The 23,660-nt window shown below is 33.9% G+C and overlaps 1 pseudogene; it reads left to right on the top strand.

Moving 5' to 3' along the window:
• Positions 1–1,529: 1,529 nt before the first annotated feature.
• LOC118753997 lies at positions 1,530–2,995 on the top strand (annotated as a pseudogene).
• The last annotated feature ends 20,665 nt before the right edge of the window (positions 2,996–23,660 follow it).

Here is a 23,660-nt window from a genome sequence, read left to right as displayed (position 1 = left end):
GTATTACAATGGGGTACTTTAGATCAATGAACTTTGGGCAAAAAAAAATGTCTCCGCGAAACATGAACATCGACATATCAGACGTTAAGATCCCACTGTAGATGTAGAAGATATGAAGAAAAAACACCTACGTTCTAATTTTTTTATTGTCTTACAAAAGCACTTGAGATTCGCATTCTTCCACCATTTCGGTGAGTAAATATTTATCTTTTTTTTTGCAAAAAAAAAACTATACAAAATTTTAACTTCATACACACTTTTCTTTCTGTAGACTTCTACGTTAATCATAAAAAATGTTTTTTTTTGGGAATATTCATCGTAAAATTTCACGATAAATAATTTTCTGAAATATTGGGGCGTATTATTGTTTTCGTACGAATCGAAAATCATGAAATTTTTCTATCATTTTCTATACAAAAATTTCAAATTTTCGATTCGTATGAAATCCAGAATATGCCGCATTATAACTCGTTAGCGGCTCGCTGAATGCGTTTTTTGGGTAAGGTTTCAACGAGCAGCCAAAACGACACACTAGGAAAGTTTAACTATATATGTTCGAACAAACTATTTTGCTATTATCTATTTTAATATTTTCTTCATCTTTTTTAAATCCTTTCATGAACCAAATTTAAAACTTTTTTCGCTCACAAAAGAAAATTTTGTCCTGAAAATCTAAAGCTCTTTGAAACTTTTGCTCTATGAATTCATCCTGAATTTTTGGTGCTGCATTATTCACCGTATTATATGTTTCCTTAACCTGACAAAAAAAGAAATCGTTGGCATTAATTTGTTGCCCGATGGAATGCAAATTGCAGGTCTAACTTTTGTTCGCCGATAGGGTATTTGCCAAAGTACCATATGGAATTTTGATGTCAAGCGCAAACACATCTTTGATCCTCTGTAAACATGTGTTTTCATGGCATTTAGAAAATATATGCATACATATATAAGTACATGTGTATGTATGTACGTTTAGCACGCAAGGTACAGTAGACGCTCACAAATTAGAACTCTTAGTAATTAGAATTTCCAGAAATTAGAATCAACTTTTTTCGATTCTAATTTCAGAGCGTATTTTGTTTTTTTGTTGCAAAATAGATATAAAAAGGGGAATCCCCAATTTATTCATGTTACGCTCGGTAGTCGTTGGATTTTCGTCGCTATCTGTACAGTTTTTGTTAGTTTTTGTTTGAAATTCGATTCGCGTGCACGTGTTTCGGCATTGTTTGCTTAAAAGTAAAAGTCGTTCGTTGAAATGCCAAATAAACGTAAGAAAAATACTTTGTCTTTGGAAACCAAAGTGCAGATCTTGGAAAAGCTTGACCAAGGTATTCAAGGGAAGCGGTTAGCCCTAGAATTTGATGTGGCGCCATCTGCAATCACCTGTATCAAATCTATGAAATCATCAATTTTAAGCGCTGTTTCTAATACCTATCATAAGGCTAACAAAAAATCATTGCATATCGCTGAATATCCAAAAATGGAAGCAAGTCTTTATAAGTGGTTTTTAAATCAAAATCGAAAAAAAGTGTACATTAACTGGGCCAATACTAAAGGAGAAAGCCAAACAAATATTCAAAGTGGAATATCCCGATAAAGATGAAAGTACATTTAGCGCAAGTGATGGATGGTTTAGCAAATTTAAAAAACGACACGGAATACGTTTTTTAAAAATTTGTGGCGAGATTCTCTCTAGTGATGTTGCTTCAGTCACCCCGTTTATTCACAGATTTCGTGCAAAAGTCGATGAGATGGGGCTAATGGAGTCATAAATATATAATGTAGATGAAACCGGATTATTTTACCGTTGTTTACCTGACAAAACATACGTCTCTCTTTTCGAGAAAACCGCCCCGGGTATAAAATCCAGAAGGAACGAATTTCAGTGTTACTTGGTGTAAATGCTGATGGATCACATAAATTAAATGGCATTAATTAATTGGAAAAGCAAAAAAACCAAGAAGTTTCCAAGGATTCAATAATCCACTCCATTACAACTTTTCAAAAAATGCTTGGATGACATCTCGGATTTTTCATGATTGGTTTCACAAGATATTTATTCATGAGGTAAGAAAAAACTTTGTTTTTTAGGTTCAGTAATTCCAAAATATTTTCAATTCACAGGTGATTCTTTTCTCTCACTAAAATAATTTGCCTCCGAAGGCAATTTTGCTAATTGACAACTGCTCTGCTCATGCACCAATTGAGAAACTTCAAAGCGACGATGGAAATATAATTGCATTTTTCTTTCCACCAAATGTAACAGCAACTTTACAACCAATGGATCAGAATCCTATTAAGTTAACCAAGCTAAACTACAGAAGTATGCTTCTTTCTCAATTAATTGCTGAAGGAGGTGACCTCAAGGTTCGCTTGAAATCCTTTTCAATTCGAAATGCAATCATGCTATTAAAGCAAGCTTGGTATGATGTTCCAGAAAGAGTAATAAAAAAGTCCTGGTCAAAGTTGAACAACTGGGACTCTGATCAGTATGAAAGTGATGACGATGATGTGCCACTAGCACAGCTACTGCAAAAAGATCAAGACTGCAATGGAGCTCTTCAGGCAGCTCAAGCACTTTTAACAGAAATAGAGCCAACTAATAACATTAGCATACCAGAAATTGAAATATGGAACAATGATGTGCTTGATGACGACCCTGCACATGATCTCAATAGCGATGATGAGTCTTCAGGTAGCAGCGAATTTGATGACCGGGAGGTCTTACCAGTTGTCTCTACTTCTACAGCCATTGAAAGCGTCAATAATTTAATAAAATGGTGTACTTATAGTGAATCGTTTTCCGCAAAGCACACAAGCAATCTGCTAGCTCTTCGCAATGAGATTGTTATTGCAGAAACAAATAAAAGGAAGAAGCAAACAGCAATAACAGACTACATGCCTGCAAATTAGTTACGAAGTTTTTGATTAATTTTTGGCTGTTTTAATGTATATTTATCGATCTCTTATGTATTTTTGATAAAAAAAAATATATTTACTGTAATTGGAGTTTTTGTTTTTTGGACCTTTTTTTGACTTAGCGCATAAATACATATATGTATATTGGATTGTTACCTTATGTTTTCTCGTTTTTATGAATAAAATTTAGTAAGACAAAATTTCATTGTAGTTTTTCAATGCAAATTGACTTAAATTTTAAGGTTTTATTGAAATAAAAAAACGTCCAGGAATTAGAATTTTTCAGAAATTAGAATCACCCTAAAAACAAAGTGGTTCTAATTTGTGAGCGTCTACTGTACTAGGTTTTTTTTTTGTACTAAAATGGCTCCCAATGCATTTGTTGCATGGGAAGAATTTTGTAATGTTTGAACCAGTATATTAATTTTAAACTATAAAATGGTATCTTAGTCAACTTTCACTTTATCCTAATGACTACCTACAAATTTGTTTACCCATTCAATAGGAATTATTTATAGGGTACAATATTCAATAAAAAGCTAAAGCCATTGCAACCAATAATGCAGAAGCGAAATTCTCGCAGTTACCACAGGCGATGAAAAATTCATATCCATATGGAATTTCAAGTATGCACTCGCACACATATGTATGTAGACATATTTAAGTGTACTTACATATGTACATATGTTTCTGCATTTTAATTCACATATGTATGCTTATAAATGTCTAAAATCACCACCACGAACCTAGTCGTCATCGGGGTCAATTGCAAAAAATAACATAAAATGCTTTAGTGAAAACAACTAAGTACCTTTCATACATACATATGAATGCACAAATGTACTGGTAAGTACGTAAACTTCATTTATGTACATTACTTATTTATGCATTATGTGTCTATGCAGGCAAATGTGTTTCCAAGTATGCGACTTATGGATGTGGCCATTCCAAACATTCTTCGACTTAAAACGAAGAAAGACCCACCCCAGCACCTCAGCAGTTGTCAGCCGTCAACAGAAATCTACATACCAGCTTCTACTTGCCGCTGGTGTACCGCAACGACATCGACCGCACGACGTACATACCCTGTGGGGAAAATCTCTAGTTCTGAACTGGTGCGCTTCTAGTACATTTAGACCCAGTACTGGTTCGCGATAAATGTCTTTTGCGTGCAAGCAACTGACGAATTTAACATGGCGATGTCCTAGGAAGTGTCAATTGCCCCCCGCCGCATCCCTTTTTCGATAGTTCCGAACTAGTCCTAAATTCTATAGTTCTGAACCAGTTCTAAAATCGACAGACGAAACAAAAAAGTATCATGATTTTTCAATCTTTTTGGTTCTTCCGTGTGCGATTTTAAGTTATTTTGGAAGAAATGTGTTTTCAATTTGAAATTAAATTTGTTTGAATGATTGTAAGAAATGTACGTTTACATACCTTTAGCTGTAGCTGAGTTTGCAGAGGCGCTCGCTGTTATTTCTTAGATTCCAGACTGTCCCAAGATGTTGAAATGTTAACACATATTTTAGTTTTGTATTACCAAGCTATGAAAAAGCATCTGCGAAGCACATAATAGAAGCGTATTTGAACGAAAAAGCCGCCGAACACATATCTATGTAAAGTAAACCCCGCTGCATACTTTATTCGATAGTTCCGAACTGGTTCTAAATTCGACAAATAAGATCTAGTTCGTTCTGCATCCCTTTTTCTATAGTTATGAACCATTTCTAAATTCGTCACTTTAGATATAGATTTCTAGCGAAAAAAACTGAAAAAAATTAGTTTTTTAAAGGTACCACTTTTCGCCGATTTTGGACTGGTGGGGATCTAGTTCCTATCGGACTAGTTCCTTTTTGGCGATAAAGACCTAGTACGGAACTAGAAATTTGATTCACTAGTCCGCGGTTTCCCCTAAAGGGTATGTACATATATGTGTATGTATGTATGTATGTAAATAGGCGCATATTCAACCTACATACATATGCACATATGTATGACCTATCCATACACACTGTGCCTTGCCATTCACCATGCACCTTCATCTAACTGTCGCTAAACTCATATTCATTTTCTACTTTCAAAGCTTTTCTTTCAGCGTCTGAATTATGAATGTCACACAGCACGCTCATATGTCACACCATTGGCAAATTGACTGTGTTTCTCTTTTTCCAACAGACTCTTTTGGTCTGCCAGTACGTGTCTGTCTACTGGTGTGTATGTATACTTATGATTTGTTTTTGTATTTTTAATTTTTGCTGGCTGGCTACTTATTTTCTTGCATTCATTCATTACCCACTCACAGCTGCAGTTTTACTTACACCCACCTACTCACTCACCTACAACTTGATTTATAGACTAGTAGGTATGTATGTGCATTAGACCGTACCACCATACATGCAAAAGTAAAGTATTTGTGCAAGGCAATTTCAAAAAAAAAATTTGGTTTTAGCCGAATCTAGGAGTCGCCTATTTACATTTTTTGGTGACATCTAAATATCTATAAGTCACTCATCATGCCCGTGCTGGTATATGGCGCAGAAGCATGGACAATGACAACATCCGATGAGGCGGCTCTTGGGGTGTTTGAGAGAAAGATTTTGCGGAAGATTTACGGTCCTTTACGCGTTGGCGACGGCGAATACCGCAGACGATGGAACGATGAGCTGTATGAGCTTTACAACGATATGGACATAGTCCAGCGAATTAAAATACAGCGGCTCCGCTGGCTTGGTCATGTCGTTCGAATGGACACCGACGCTCCAGCTCTGAAAGTATTCAACTCGGAACCCGCTGGTGGTAGCAGAGGAAGAGGGAGACCCCCACTGCGATGGAAAGATCAGGTGGAGAAGGACTTGGCTTCACTTGGCGTTTCCAATTGGCGTCAGTTGGCACAGAGGAGAAACGACTGGCGTGCTTTGCTGAACTCGGCCAAAATCGCTTAGGCGGTTACAGCGCCAAAAAAGAAGAAGAAGAAATATGGTAATAAAAGGAATTTGTTTAAAATGGTTCTACTGGGCTCATCAAAAAACTTCTAAAGCAGAAGCAGTTAAAATTAAAAAATGTTTAAATAAACAATTGGGCATTATTCTCTGGAGTCTTCTGAAGAGAAACAGAGTTTTCAGATTGAAAAATTTTGATTTCCATGGATTCTATGCCATTTCTGCGAAAAGTCTTTTTTTCCCCATACAAAATACATGGGAAACTTTGAGCGCTTTGAGCGACATCTAAATATATTTTGATTTTAAAATAAAAAAACAGGGGTATATTTTTTCGGTATAGAAAAATCCTAGGGGGTGAGAGCATTAAATTTCCGATTTTAATTTTTTTTTTGGACCACCCTAATGTACATACTACATGCTATTCCACTGTCAGTCATGTTCCGGCGCTTAAGTGTTTCGTAGGCGCCAGTTTTTTTTTTTTCATTGGGAATATCATTGCGATTGTAATTAGTGTCAACGGTATGCGGTTTGTAAATACATATGCATGTATCTATGTGCAATAAATGTGCAAATATATACAAGTTATAGTTATTTATGCAATTTCCTAGTTGGCTTTGGCTGCTTGTTTTTTTTTTGTGTTGGTTAGTTATTTGCTCTTTTAATATAGAATGTTCAGAGTTATTATAGTTTACGCTGAGCTACTGTCATTATTTGCAACTATAGGTAGCTATCATCAATGATAGTGCAATGAAATTCACCACACGAGTTTCTTTACAAACTTTTATTTATACATATACTAATATATGTATGTTTATGTACTAGGAATGTTAATCCCAGGATCCCGGGAGCCCGTTCTTTTTAAGGTCCCAAAAATCCCGGGATTTGTAATGGAAATAATAGAAACTCCTTTACCTGACCAGTATTGGCTATATTTCAGTTTTTATGTAATACTTCATATTTTTCTATAAATGTCTAGCTCATTATACATATAACACTGCGCGATAGTAAATTTTATTAACTATTTTTAAATATCAATATATTCGCGAAACCATGGGCCAAATATAGTAAATAAAATAGCGTTTTTAGTTTTTCACTCTGGCGTCAGTAATTCAAAAATGATTTAAAATTCAGAGAAATCCGCTTAGAGAAGAAGTATGGGTTTAGAATTAAAGGGGAAATCCCGTAGAATTTAAGCAGGTTTATGTTTTTGGTGCAGAAGAACTGGTCAGTATTTAAAATTGTATCCCTGAAATTTCGCAATATATGTTTTTGAATAAATTATATGTTAAGCACTTATATAAACTCGATAACATTCTCCTTTATCAGATTAAGAAAGTACCTATTCGTCCTTGTGGATCCAAAATATTTTATTTTTTTTTAATTCTAACCAAACTTTCTTCTGCATTTGGTACCCGTATTTTTATTCTACATCGCATTGAATTTTTGGAATTAATCATATCTTTGGATTTACAAAGTCCTTTAAAATAAATCCTGGCGTCAGAGAGAAAAAATAAACATTCAAATATTTCAAATCCATTTGTTTATTGTTTATTTTATGGTTGGCGAGCTTCTCAAACAATATATCGAGCCCTAACCGCCAAAATAACGTAAGCGAGATTTTTTTTCAAAATTTTCTTTTTGATGCAGAAATGTATCTAGATGCTCTAGGAATATTTCTGCATCAAAAAGAAAATTTTGAAAAAAATGTCGCTTAAGTTATTTTGGCGGTTAGGGCTCGATATGTAGAAGCAATTTTTTCGATTTAAGGTGTTGAAAAGTAATGAATATCTAACTCCCGGGATTCCGGGATTGTGATAATGACATCCCGAAAATCCCGAGATCGGAAAAAGCTGAACAATTAACAACCCTAATATGTACGTATGTGCATATGTATGAATATATATTTACGTTTGCGAAATTAAAATAGCGGCGTCAGAAGGTCACTTGATTAGCTGACTAGCTAACCCATGTAGCCTATTGGGACTGAATGGCCACTTAGAGGGAAATATGAAATGTGAATACAATTTTATAGGCATGCATATGGTTGTATGTGTAATGAAGTAAACAATATACATACATACATGCACATTAGGGTGGTCCTTAAAAAATCAAATTAACGCTTTTTTCAGTCTCATCCCCTCAATCGGTAATACCACGGTCACAGATGCCACATACAAATTTTGGTCCCGACTGGAGACGGTTAGGGCATGTAGCACAGAGGCCAAAGTACAGATTCCTTTATAGAAACTCAAAAAATTAAAATTATTATTTTTTTTTAATCTAATACCCAAAATCGATACTACCATAGTCGAAGATGTCACATATAAATTTTGGTCCCGACTGGAGTCGGTTAAAGCATGTCGCAAAAGCATTTTTTTTATTTAATACCCAAAATCGATACTACTATAGTCGAGGATATCACATATAAATTTTGGTCCCCACTGGAGTCGGTGAAGATGTCTGCATAGGGTAATCTGGGCTTTGACCTCTGTGCGACACACCCTAACCGGCTTCAATCGGGAGCAAAATTTCTATGTGAAATCTTTGACTATCGTAGTATCGATTTAGGGTGTTAGATGAAAAGGAAAATTAATTTGAATTTTTTGAGTCTCCACAAAGGAATCTGAATTTTTCCCCCTGTGCGACACGCCTTAACCGTCTCCGATCGGGACCACAATTTATTAGTGATATCTTCGACTATAGTGGCATTGACGTCGGGATTGAGTCTGATTTAAATATTTGCTTCGTACATTAAGGACCACCCTAATGTACATGCTTAAGTTGTTTTCACGTAAAATATTGCAGCAAATTGCATAGAATTAAAAATTAATATGACTGCGCATTTTCAGTAACCGAACAATAAGTGCTTAGTATTTATCAGCAAATGTTCTGGTACAGTTTTTCGCTATTAAAATAAAAATGAATACATTTTTTTCAAAATCCTTCTTTTACTTTTGCTTGGTCATTGAATGATTGCCAATTGTAGAAGTACAATTTATTCAAATTGTCAATATTTATCTTGCACAAATAGCGAAGTCGGTTCGGCGAATTATAGATTGCAGTACAATAGACATGCAATTTATAATTTAAAACTTGGATGTCGAATAGTGCGAGCTATAGTCGTCAGAATGAATCATGGTTTAATCATGGAGTCTAATTGATTACGATCTGGCTAACCTAATGACCTCTACTCTGTCATGTTGTTCTTCAAGCCCAGGCAGATTCTTTTTAAAAGATACATAGTTTATTTTCGAACAGTTTTGTGTTGAAGGGCTTCACAGTCTTCTTCAAAACATCAATATCGCTTTCATGGAAGTTCTGAGCCCAGTAACTAAATCAAACTGAAGTGAACAATCGCGTGTACAATATATTTATTGTTACATAGTATATATGTATATATGCACTTTAGGCCGGTCCCTAAAAATTTGAAAATCTAAGTTATTATAATTTTATTCTATGTACAAAATAGTACGTTCGCCAAAATTTAAGAACCATTTTTAGGGGTTGGTATCAGATTAAAAAATTGAAATTTGCAATATTTAGCTCCATAAGCCGTTATTTGTTAAATTTTTTTTCGGACTAAGTGCAGTATTTTTTAAATTTCTCTAAGCTTTAAACAACACAGATCTATAAATAATTATCTTCAAAAAAAAGATAAAATTTCCTGAGCTTAAAACGCAATAATTTAATTTTTAGCTATGGGCAGAATTTTGAGATAATGGTATTTTCGTGTTTTTGGGGGGCATGATTTCTGATCAACCCTATCAACACAATGAGTACTTCGTTGGAAATACATTTACATATAACGCGTTAAACGACATACTTTTTTTGACCGGACCAAAACTCGCTGAACCATGGCGGGTCAAAATTTTGATGATTTTTTGCAATTAAAAATTAACGTTTCCAAACGCTCCTAAAATAAATATTTAAAAAATTTTGAAACTTTCATAGGACAAAGTAAAGGGGATGTCCATACAAAAATTAGCTGTTGATATTATTTTTGGACCACCCTAATGTAGTAAAAAATTGCAATTTACATATCGCTCATTTACTTCAATAGTGTCATAATATACAAAATTTAAATTTCAAGTTGAGTATGCAGAAACTACCGCTACCTCTTCTTCTGCGTTGTGTAAAAATTTCATAGCTGTATGTAGATTACCAGTATCTCACTAGAACAAAATATGCATTCATTTTAACTATGGGAGTATACATATTTCAAAACTTGAAAGACGTTTTTTCGAATTCGACTTTTTTGAGTTATGACACCACTGCAGTAAATGAGTGATATTTACATATATAGGTATTTTGGGTGTGTGTTTTACAAACCATTTTCGCCTGTAGTTTTAAGTCAAGTTATTACCTGAAAAAATACAGAAAGAAAGTGTTGGTTATTATTATGAAAGCGATTATGAATAAACCTTAATATGCATGTACATACTATATATGTATAGGAAGTATAAGTTATCAAAAGAATAAATTTTGATTAGAATTAACTGAGAAGTAATAAATATTAAAAAATTTTCTTTATCAAATCGAAATAGTGGACAAACACTAATGTTCGTGTGTGAAAATGAACCACCAAAAGGATTTTTCTCCATGTTTATATTTATGTTTATGTTTAAGTTTATGTTTATGTTTATGTTTAAGTTTATGTTTATGTTTACGTTTATATTTATGCTTACGTTAATGTTATTGTTAATGTTAATGTTAATGTTAATGTTCAGTGCAGTGCCATTCAACGGAGGGCCATGAGAGTATTGTTTTACCGTATAATGTTTTTATCATGGTAGTTACCCAGCGGCGCACTGCTAAATGGGGTCCGCACACAATATGCATTGCGTAATTCATACAAATAAATGATTAAAACACCGGTGACCCAATTTAAAATTGTAATGCTTATTGTAGGCAGTCTACTTACAATGCACATTACAATCCACAAACGAAGACGCATTGTAATGACCGATGATGACCGATTACAAACAAAACCAGTATGTAAAGGACGCTAACCACAAAGCGGCCATGCCTATGGCAAAGTAATCGGGATTGTTCCGATATACCGCCTTCGATGTTTTGAAGGAGTATTCGATTACGTAATGTGCATTTGCGCCGCTGGGTACTAGATACATAGTTAGAGCGCACTGATTGAAAAATATATATATATTTATGCAGATCACTCATACGCCCTGTCATGCGAATAACTTTTTTCAGTATTCCATGAATAGGTTAGCTGCAAATGCTATATGTAAATAGATACATATTTCCGAATGTGTTCAATATGAATATATGCATACAAATCCATAAATAATTTAAATATTTTTATGAATAGCGACTTAGTAATTGTGCGCATTTTAAACGATTTCATAGCGAATTATTCACCCTTTGCCCTTTACTTAATTGACTTCCGATTGCATTCAAACCACTCAAGTACACATAGAGCAATCAAAGCTACATACAACACATCAAAGAAGAGAAACACGTGTACAGCTTATGAAGGTTTCAAAAACATGATACATTTGTTCAATCAATTAAAGCCAAGCTTGTGTTGCATAAAAGATTGTGTATAACAGGTTTAAAGAAATTCATGGCCGCTGCTGCATATGTAGATACATATTGTTTCACCATATGAATATTGACTGAGGTTACAGCTGCAACAGTCGAACGATTAACACTTTTACCCCCAGCAATGGCGTTAATACACGTTTGTCTGCACACATGTATGTTCATTAGGGTGCGTCACTTAGCATTCAAAAAAAACCGTTACTGTCTTCCAATGGAATTATAAAATCTATTATATACTAAGACTTCCGCCAAAATATTTCTGAAAACTATTTAGATATAAGTGAGCTGTACCGATTTGAAAATACCTTCAAAAATTAATTTTTTTGTAAATAAAATTAGTTTAAACAAAATATTTTTTCCAAAATATCAGGGCTATTCGCGATCCGGTGCAAATGGCCTAGCATCATTGCATTGCAAATTTGTATTGCAAATTATTTGCAATACACAAACAAAATACACGCATTTGCGTTTGTCATTGCTTGGCAAATTTGCAATACCGAAAATCCATAGCATAAAAATGCTATGCATTGCATTCATAAACAAAACCAAAGATGATGCACAAAAATTGTTTTGCAAAAGCTTTACCATGACAGTTTAATAAAGGTCGCTCACAATCCATGGCATATTTCTGCAATTGCATAAATTTGTCAGCTCTTATGCACCGAATCGCGAATAGCCCTATCATATTAGATGATAAAAGAGTTTAAGCATACAAATGTTTAAAAATTACACCAACGGTATCAAAATAATGAGATTTTTTGAAGTATGTATTTTCAAAGCGGTTCAGCATATTTTGCCGCAAAAAATTAAGTTTTATAATTCGGGTGGAAAATTTGCAACTATTTTAAGTGAGACACCCTAACATTTGTATGCGAGCACAACAGCGAGTTCCTCAGACTCGCGAAACTAATAAACAATTCACTTGAAATGACAGCGTGTGGCAGGTAGGCAGGCAGGCGGCAACAGCAGCAGCAGCAGCAGCAGCAGTTTCATGCATGCAACGCAAATCAGTGAGGCAGACAAACAAGCAAGTAGGTTGCTATCAGCCGCCATTCCATTGCAGAGATTGCTGCTGCCGCTGCTGCAGTAACGCCACACACATCAAAGGCTTTTGAAATTATTTAATCTCTGCGCGGAACAATATAGCGCAATGGCGTAGTCAAAAAAAAAAATAAATGTAAAATGAGAAATATGAATATGCAACATACGAGTGATGTGAGGAAAAAAACCAAAACAAACAGAAACAAAAATTATGATTGCGTCGAATCTGTTACACTAAAACACAGCGGCTGAAGGAAATATGTAACACTTTTCAATTTGGATTTTTGTTTTCGTTTTTGTTTTTTGCGTTGTTTTTATGACACCCGCGTTGTTGTTGACGACGGCTTCGGCATTGGTGGCTAAGACGATTGCATATTGCTAGCTGGGGATTTGACATAATTTCATGAAAGCGGTAAGGTTGCCTAGTGACGGTACTGACTGACGACTGACTGATTGAGGTAGTCGGTATAGTAAGCATGCGCGCAGGGGGTGGGGGGACGGTGTGCGAAATATGGTTGTGAGAATTTTACGTAGAGCGTTAAAAGCTGTGGCTTTTTGGGTTTTTAGGTTGGCAGGTGTTACGAAATGACACAATGGGGGAAAATGTACATTTCATAGATTGAAGGCAGCAACCAATAGGAAGGGAATAATTTCCGGAAAGTATATATGTATGTATGTATGTCTATATTGTTACCTTAATAAAGAAAGGCCCTAACTCATTTTCATTTGGAATCCAGATTCATACAAAATCTGTCAAATAACTCACAATTATCTAATATAAATTAAAAAACATTATTACAGCATTACATAAAAAGTATACTTTGCAATCAACTGTTGATTTAAGAGCTATTTATTAAATTTTCTAGTATTTTGTACAATACACAAGAAAATTTGTCTAAAATATTGCGTTTTGCCGTAAATTTTGTCTACAAAAACAATATCTACTCTCGTTTTCTTTTCTGGATATCCAAGTGTGACCTTTGAGGAAGAAAATAAATCCTCACCGATAGAAGTTGGATTGAAAATATAAAAACTATACTCACCTAAGCAAGGTACAGAATAATAATTTTTTCCCGAATTTTGTTATTATGTCACTATGTTTATACAATGAAAAAAAAAATCCAAATTGCTTATCGGCTTCGGCGGCCAATTTCCTTCTAACACTACACTGCTAGTTTAGAGGCTTACTTTGAGGGAATTCTGGTAAGATATCGTTCTTGATACGCCACAGCAACATTGGGTATCTTTTATAACCTTAGGACAGGCAAGGAAGAAAGATTTTATGGTGACAAAATCTATAAACCCTTGCTTGGTTGGTTAAAGTGGCTTGTCTCCCTGATGGCAAGCAGTTTGTCCTTTTCGCTCTAATAAAACTTTGTTCGCCGAAACTGGGGCCTATTGTGAAAGCAAAGAGAAATCTATGTAAAAAGTCATCAAAATGTTGGAACACTTTTATACTGGATTTCCACTAGGCATTAAATGGCAAAAATTGTAATAGCAAATTTGTATATTACAAAATAAAGTAGCCATTACGTTAAAAAATAGTCATTAAATTCATTTCCACATAGCATTTTTTAAATGGCACCAATTTTTTGTCATTTCAATGCCTTGTGGAAATTCGGCATTATAAATGTGAAAGCTTGAATGAGTGACACAGACATGTTATAGCTGGATTAACATTTAGGAAATTTTTGGAAGCGACATACCACTTTTTAATCAAATATATAGTACTTTAGTATGAGTATCAAACAAGATAGGTTTAGGAGAGCTTTACTTCGCAAATATTTTTTAAGAGGGTTGCCACCTGTGTAGAAATTCAAAATCATGTTGAACAATGAGTTGAAGGAAATATTTGATATGGGTATCAAGAAAGCTTTATTTCGAAAATATTTTTAAAGAGGATTGCCATCAGTATAAACATTCAAAATCATTTTGAAAAACAAGTTGAGGAAATATTTGATGTGGGCATTAAGACAGTTTTATTTCGAAAATATTATACGGCTGCCACCTGTGTAGAAATTAAATATCATTTTAATTAACAAGTTGAACGAAATTTTCGGGTATTGTATCGAGGGGAGGTTTTATTGCCTTAGCTTTCTGTCCAAAATATTTTTTAAGGGGGTTGCTACAGCTTTAAAAAATTCAGTTCAATTTATTGAGAGGTTAAATGAAACGCTAAAATACCTGTATCAAACGAAATAAGTTAAAGACAGCTTTTTTTGTTCCTGTTTCAAAAGTCGACATTAACTTAGTGAATATAAACATTACATCGAGGCATCCCATTTTATAAAAAAGTTGGCAGATTTCGAAGATTTAAGTAAATCAACTTTTCCCGCTTATGTTAAATGAAATATAAAAATTTGGCATTGATATAAAGACTACCTACGAAAAGTAAGTTGTTCTTCATACTATGAAGGCTGGTTTAATTAAAATTTGGCACAAACATTGATAATATCCTCTGATATTATTTCATATCCGAAAATTCGCATGAAAGGGAAATATCGAGACTGGCTCGACAAAGAAAACCAATATTTTTTTGAAGTGAAACTTCTTTAGCGGCGGTTGGTTGGTTAAGAGTAAATTCAAATTTCAACGGAAATTCCACATGGAAATGGTGCAATGGAAATGGTTGAAGTTGAAACAAGTGTTTCTTGAGTGATTGCACATGTTATTAATTTACCAAAAACTTGCTAAAAAAAGGTTGAAGAATAAGACTTAAAAAAAGACCAATACATGAATGAAAGTAAAGGCGAGTACGTATGTACATAGTTAAAGAAAACGATAAAGGCAAAGGTAAAAATAAAAACAAAAACAAAGATGCGTAAAGATATAGGCAGAAATGAAGACCAAGGAAAATTTAAGCACTTTACTTATATATATAAGGGCAAAGGTGAAAGGGAATATGTAGATGAAGAAAATGATAAACATACAAGTAAGGACAAAGATGAGGATTTTATAAGCGAGTTTTGTGATCGATTTAGTTGTAAATTATTTATCGATTTAGTTGTCGATATTTTTATCAATTTTGTTATCAATTTTCTAATCGATTTTGCTGCCAATATTTTTCTCGATTTTGCTATCAAAGTTTTTATCGAATTTGTCATCGGTTTTGTTATCATTATTTTTATCGGTTATGTTGACGAGTTGTTGGATGTTACTATCGATAGAGTATACAGATAAAAACGAAGATAAAGGAAACCAAAATAACGTAAATGTAATTAGAACCAACAGGGGTAGAGAGGTAGGGATCTAGATAGAAAAAAGAAAAAAAAATATACCTTAAGCTAAAGCAGATGTACCTATGTATGTATATTGGTTATGAGACAAAAGGTTCACTTCTCCAGTGTGACCTAGGCGCACTTACTTTTTTTTCTTAGTTAGACGTATAAGGTGGTAGGTGATGTGCTAAGAACTAAGGTCAATATAATGCTATCATTTCTGGTTGAGTTTTATGTAGTGAATTCGATTTCTTAGAGCATGGTAAAGTACTCGTAGAATTAGAATTTTTACTGCATATTTGGTTAGATAATGTTAAGCGAATGTCAGAATGAAACTTCGTTTTTGAAACTTCAATTTCTTTTAAAATTTTGAACTTCAACTTGAAGATGTTAGTTTGTGCAAATAGCAAATTCCATCCACTACTGAACATAGTCAGTCACGCACTTGAAATTAGAAGTATGTTTACGACGACCCACATTCAACCCACTTAAATAAAGAGTGTGACTATACTACAAGAAATGCTTGTCATATGTACATATGCATACATAAGTAGATACATATGTAAATACCGACACAAATATGTATGTACATATGTATATCAGCGTGCATATGCTGAGTTGAGTTTTCTTGTTATTTTTTCTTAATTTTCTTACGCAAATATTTTCTGCGAGGCGTTAATTTAGCTACATATATGTATGTACATGTATGTGCCATGTTAAAGTTGACGTCATGCGAACAATGTGAAATATGGACTTATGTATATTCATATACCCATATGGAAAACTGCATATATAAAATTTTTTTTCCATATATAAATATGTATATACGATGTGATGAACGCCGTGGAATTGCAAAACATGGCATAGACATTAAAACAAAATATATATGGAAGCGTTGAAAACGGCGTACGGGTGCGTAATAAAAACATAGCATAACATAAATAAAAAAGTACCAAGAAAAAATTATACTTAAGTAAAACATTGCGCGAAAATAAAAATTCAACGCTGCTATAAAAGAAAATTAAATAAAAAGTAAAAAGTGAGAGTAAATAAAAAAAGAAGAAAAAAACCCATAAAGGAAATATATTGAAACGTAAGAAATACAAGAAAGCTAAAGCAAAAATCATTCGCCATCGAAATATGCGAAAAATGTTACCATAAAATTCCAGGCAAGTACGCGTAGGGCAATAAATATAGAAAAAACAAGTAAGAAAGTCTAAGTTCGGGCGGAGCCTAACATTAAATACCCGGCGCAAGTATTAAATATATGTTTTCCACCTTTCCGAAAGCTACCACTACATGGTAAGCCGGGGTGTATACATTTTAAGTAAATTAGCGTCCTTAAATTTCGAAATATTGAAATTTCAAGCATATCTGAAATTTACCGTTATATGAAATGCGGCCTCAATTTTAGTCCGATTTAAACAATTTTCAACGGTTTGCTTTTATGTGGCAAGCACAATAACCATACCGAGCTTGGTGCAAATTGCTAGAACGGTTAGCGAGATACATATATGTGATCACAAGTGGGCGGTGCTACGCCCATTTTCCAAAATTTTGTCATAAACGTATTTCTTGGTAAAGAATTGTTGCAATCATCAAATTTGAATAAATTAGCTTCAATATTTACTGATTTATCGAAGATTTTGTATTTCTCGAAATTACCGTTATATGGGATGTGGGCATGGTTATTGTCCGATTTTAGAAATTTTCGGCCAGTTGGTATGCTGTACCAGGACCAACAACTGTGCCAAGTTTGGAAGAAATTGGTGTAGCGGTTACCAAGATATACACATGTAACCATAAGTGGGCGTGGCTACGCCCATTTGCCAAAATTTTGTAATATTCTTATTATTCGTCTAAAACTCATTGCAAATATCAATTTTGAGTGAATTATCTTCAGTAGTTACTAAAATATCGCAGTTTTCGTTTTTCTGAAAATTACCGTTATATGGGAGGTAGGCGTGGTTATTGTCCGATTTTTAAAATTTTCAGCCATTTAGTATGCTGTACTAAGGCCAACAACTGTGCCAAGTTTGGAAGAAATTGGTGCAGCGGTTACCAAGATATACACATGTAACCATAAGTGGGCGTGGCTACGCCCATTTTCCAAAAATTTTTAATATTCATGTTTTCCGTCTGAAGCTCATTGTAAGTATCAATTTTTAGTGAATTATCTTCAGTAGTTACTAAAATATCGCAGTTTTCGTATTTCTTAAAATTACCGTTATATGGGAGGTAGGCGTGGTTATTATCCGATTTCGCCCATTTTCAATACCATCCGTCCCACGCCCAAAAGAAGTTCACGTACCAAGTTTCGTTAAGATATGTCAATTTTTACTCGAGTTATCGTGTGCACAGACGGACGGACGGACGGACAGACAGTCACCGCTTAATCGATTTCTCTTTTCATTCTGATCATTTATGTATACATTTGTCTATATCTATCTCGATTCGTTTTGCCTGTTACAAACAACCGTTATGTGAACAAAGTTATAATACCCTTGTGCACAAGTGCGCTCGGGTATAAAAATAAACACGAGATGCATTGTTCCCACTCGCAAATAACACGAAGTATGACTATATAATTGTATTTATATTTGTACAATATGAACGTACATTAGGGTGGTCCTAAATTTTTTTTTTAGTCACTTTCTAGAACTGAAGAATGCCGCAGAGCCATCCTATCCACAAAAATTTCCAGCGAACTCAAAAAGGATTAGTATTTTCAATAATATCTGCTGAGCAAGTAGTCGAATCCGTTTAATTCAACGAATGCGATCGTGACATGCACTAGCTGTTATGTTTTGATAGTCTTCTTAACAATTTTTTTTTACAAATAATTTAAACTGCCGCTTTGCAAAATGTTGATTTCACAATTTAATTCTAAACGCATTTTAAATATGTTTAATACAATTAATCACTTATTTTGCTTAGAAAAACTATGGTTACTCAACTGTCAGAAAGTCATAAAAAATGGGATTTTTCAAGATTTCTTATTTAATGACAGTTGTCCAGAGAAAAAGTTTATATGTGATATAGAATTCAAGATCAGTGAGTCTTAAAACCTAATAGGTTACATTTTTGGGAAAATTTCCTTGTTATTTGACAGCTGTCAACTGTCACATTTTAGATTTGACAGTAATATTCGTGATCCGTGCTTTAATAAGTGGCATTAAAAAAAACAAAAAGATTTACATAGTTTTGGCGACATTTGCAGTAAAATTGAAAGCTGTCAACTGTAATTTGACTTAAAATTTGTGATTAGCGTGCCTAAAAATCTAATCAGTGGAATTTTCTGAACTCAAGTTGACATAAAATTCTTGACTTGCGTGTCTGAAATCTGAATGCGTGGCATTTTAAAAAAGATTTTATTATTTTTAAAGAAATTGACAGTTGATCAGACAGCTGTAAACTGTCAACCTACAAATTTCATGGCATATTCGGAATTAGTATGGCAATAATACTATGATCCCATAGTTTTATTAAAACAGTAACAATGCTAATTTTTGAGGTAAAACATTGCCTCTTCGACAGCAGATAAATCATTTTTTTTGGACCACCCTAATGTAGATATATGAAGCTGTTAAACAAGAATTTGCCGAGAGTATTTAATGGAATGGGAGAATTTGAAAAGAAATGAGCCAACAAACTATTCTCAGTCAACCAGCTTGTCCGTCAGTCAACACTGTTTTATAAAAGTTGGCTACAAGAAAATTATATTATTGTTTACATGACTTTTGTGTATGCATGTATATTTTACATGCTTGTTACAGTAACATAAACAAGACAAAAAATCATGTAAGCAAGTAAAATAAAAAAATATATATATAAATAGACATTGTAAATATGTACATAAATACAAAACAAATTTATTTATTTGGTTTTTGCGCTAAAATCTGCGAAGCCGTTATGGAGACTGGGAAATTGTGAGAAGTTAGGTGAACGCATTGAGTATGAATTACCGACTACATAATATTATCGAGTGCTTAAGCGAATGGCGCACTCCAATATAAACACATGCACTTACGTATATATACATACATATGTACTAATAAAGATACACAGCTTCAGATTGCTATAGATATGACACCAGCAAAGTCATTTACAATTGCCAAACGAGCTGGACGCTTGCATGCGAAATGTACTAACTATAACCAGGCGTGTAGACCAGTCATGTATCTACGAGTAGAGTTAGTTGAGTAACGCAGTCCAGCTAGTAGTTTATTCATTCGGTTGTGTAGGTGTGTGGGTCAGTGTTGGCAAAGTGCGACCATGATAGTGCGTTAAGAACACAGCGCGAGAGGAGCACAAATACATACAAATAAGGCGAAGTAAAATAATGTTAATGTTTATATTTTACAACGGAATATCTCAGCATTAAATAAATGATATGACCATATGTAGTCTTTGATGTTACACAGGTCATACACTTCCATAGAATTACAGAATTAACTTTCCGCATATTTGATCTCAATGGTACAAAGCTCAATAACATTGCTAAATGTACTTGATAAAAATTGATTTTCAATAAAGAAAATTGTTTTAAAAAATCCGCGGAGACTTTTCATATGACTCAATATTACGCACAGGTACAACAACCTTCTTAGGGCCGGTTACTTAATGTCTGGTTAACAGGGAGTCGGTAACATCGATAACTATGTTTAACCGGAGATTAGTGATAACCAGACATTGAGTTATCGGCCCTTAGTCAAATGTTTAACGTTGGCGGGAAGTTGGGAGAGGTATGACCATGTACACAGTAGAAAAACGATGTTTTTTGCATTTATCTATTCACAATAAAACAATTATTATAACCAAAAAATACATGCTTCTCACAATAAGTAGTAAACAATTTAAATGTTCCCATGATTATAGTACACACAATTAACTCAATTCAATTCATCACAGTTGACACATTCTCTCACTGGTTGTCGGCAAGCAAAAAAGTATATGCAAATATTTTCGGAAAACATTTATCATTGTAATAATTCGTAATTAATGAAAGTATAAAGCAGTTACAAAAATGTTTTCCATACATACACACGTATGCTATATATAGCTTTTGTGTAAGAGGAGGCTACCATATGCCATATTCAACATACTTGTAGACACTAAACACAGTGGCGAAAATCTAAATAGGGAAGAGACATTTTAGCATCATTTGGCTATTTCGCTTTCATTTATTTAATTACTAGCAAATACCCTGCTTGCTTCACTGCGCCCTAAAAGTATTTTTGTGCTTTTGATACCTGTATTGTAACATTTAACATTTAATTTATCAAATTAATTGAAATCAATCTTTCCAACAGGTGGCAACCCTTCTCAAACATATTTCCGCCAGTAAACTTGCCTAAACCTCTTCATTTTATTAGCCATATTTCAATACTCAATTTATCCCATCAACTAAATCAAATGTAAAATTTCAAACAGGTGGCAACCCCTCAAACATATTTTCGACAGTAAACATTTTTAAACCTCTTCATTTTGGTACCCATATTGCAATATTCACATTAAAATTTTCAAACAGGTGGCAACCTTCTGCAGAAATGTTTTCCGTTATAAGCGTTTTTAAACCTCTTTCTTTTGACAGCCATGTTGCAATATTTACATTATTTATCAATTTACTTAAACTGCAACTTTTACAAAGGTGGCAGCTCTCAATTTTTTTTTTGTGTTTTAAGTTAGGCCTCTACTAATACTCCGGCGAAAACTGCATTCAATTCCATTGCGCGTACAGACGGACCATAATTCTAAAAATTGTTGATTTGCCATATTAATTTTTCTTTAATATCTATGATGCACAGACATCGGCCTGTTACAATTTCATTATATGTATATATATTATTTTTTCTTAAATTTGATCCTTATCTAACAAAAACCATGTAAGTCAGTTTCAAACTTTTTACCAAAAATTAGGAAAATTCATCAAAGATTCATCAAAATTTTGAACTTTTTAATTAGATTTCTTAGAACCAGTTTTGTAGCCCATTCAATTTTAATACACCAAAGTGTATTTTTTAAGTTTCTAGGACTTACCGTTAATTTTTGACAATTTTTTTGTGGAAGGTATTGCTCATTTTCTCCATACCAAAAACATTATCGAACGTACTTTGTATAGGAGAAAAGGCATGCACAAAAAATTGGCAACTTCAAATTCGCACTTTATTATGCGGCATACTCAAAAAAAAAAATCTAAATAATCTCAATAAAAAGTTTCAAATTTTGATGAACATTTGCTAAAATTCGTTGAGTTTTTATAAATGTTCTATACAGTTTGAAAATTGGACTTACATGGTTTTGTTTAGATAGTAAGCTATATAAATAATTATGAATAGTAAAAATTTGTTTAACAAAGAAATTTAGCCAAAACTTCCTAAAATGTCTCTTCCCTATTTACTTTCTCACCATCGTATATATGAGGTAAAGTGGCCATATAAGAGAGTGAGAGTGATGAAATGTCATTAAGTACGAATACTGCATTACTGCATAAAGTAATTGCAACAAAATGCAAAACAGGTTTAATGAAACTACATACAATGAAATTGTTGTTGACATTTTTTCTCACTTAAATGCACATAATTAATTGAAGTCATCGAACGCTTTTTTTTTACAAGACTTATGTATGTACATTAAATACACGCGTAAAAATTTAATAACATTTTCAATAAATTAAGCGCTGATAAATTGTCTGTTTTACATATCGTTGCCTTAATATAGAAAGGCCCTATCTCACATCGTCGCTGAAATGCACAAAGCCGTAACTAACTAAAATCTTTTATTGCATAAAACGATTTGGTGCCACATAATGCGATCAAATGCATCATAATCAATTAAAACGTAAATTTTCGATTTTTAGTTAGTTACGGCTTTTTGTATATCAGCGACGTTGTCAGATAGGGCCTTTCTATATTAAGGTAGCGATATATAGTATACATATGTGCATATGTATAATGATGTAAAATTTTACACAAATTATTTTTGAAGTAGATAGACAGGGCAGGTGAAGGTATAATGTGCCAATTATAAGTAACTCTATCGTGTATCCTTGCTCGTTATGGATGTGATGATTGAGCTGGCGCGTGTAATGTCAAACAAACAAGCGAATCACAGGTGCACAGGTACATGCGACACTCAACTTAACTAAAATTAAGTTTCTTGCAATTTTTCAACCATTAACAATTATACTACAAACATAGAGACACAGGCAGGCGAATACCTAAAAAGTGGGTCATTACTCAATAAATGATAAGGCGGAGAAGTGGGGTGGCATTTAAACTGGCAACTGAAGAGCTGCAAGAAGAAGAAGAAGGACAAAGCGGGGTTAAAATAGCAGCTGAGTGTTAGCGCGAGCATGGTGGGTGGGTTGTAAGCTGATTGGGGACTTGCGCTGAAAATTTCAAAGGGAGGCTTTCTAGATTTTGTAGGTTAAATCCTTAAGTAGTGAGCGTTACCAATGCTGTTTTGAGTATAATGTACATGTATGGATGGGTATAAGTACAAATTACAGGGTTGAGACAGAAAATCCGTACAGTGATTTATATATCTAATATATAAAAATCTCGTGTTACGGTGTTAGTGGTCGAACTCCTCCGAAACGGCTGGACCGATCTTTATGAAATTTTTTGTGTATATTTGGTAGATATGAGAATCGGATGTAAAGTATATTTCATACCGCTAGGTTCAGGGGGCGTGGCACCTCCCATACAAACCGATTTTTTCATACTGCAAATCTCTGGAAGTGTTCATGGTAGAGTACTCTAACTTGGCATGGAGATATATCAAACCAATCGCATACTCATGGAGAAAAATTGTGGTTATTGGAAAAGGGGGCGTGGCACCTCCCATACAAACCGATTTTTTTATACTGCATATCTCTTGAAGTGTTCATGGTAGAGTACTCTAACTTGGTATGGAGATATATCAAACCAATGGCATACTCATGGAGAAAAATTTTGGTTATTGGAAAAGGGGGCGTGGC

This window comes from Rhagoletis pomonella, unplaced genomic scaffold (genome assembly GCF_013731165.1).
Source record: "Rhagoletis pomonella isolate Grant_MI unplaced genomic scaffold, Rhpom_1.0 Rhpom_scaffold_03173, whole genome shotgun sequence".
Lineage (NCBI taxonomy): Eukaryota > Metazoa > Arthropoda > Insecta > Diptera > Tephritidae > Rhagoletis > Rhagoletis pomonella.
Note: the sequence above shows the minus strand (reverse complement) of the source record. Positions and strands in the feature narration are given on the sequence as shown.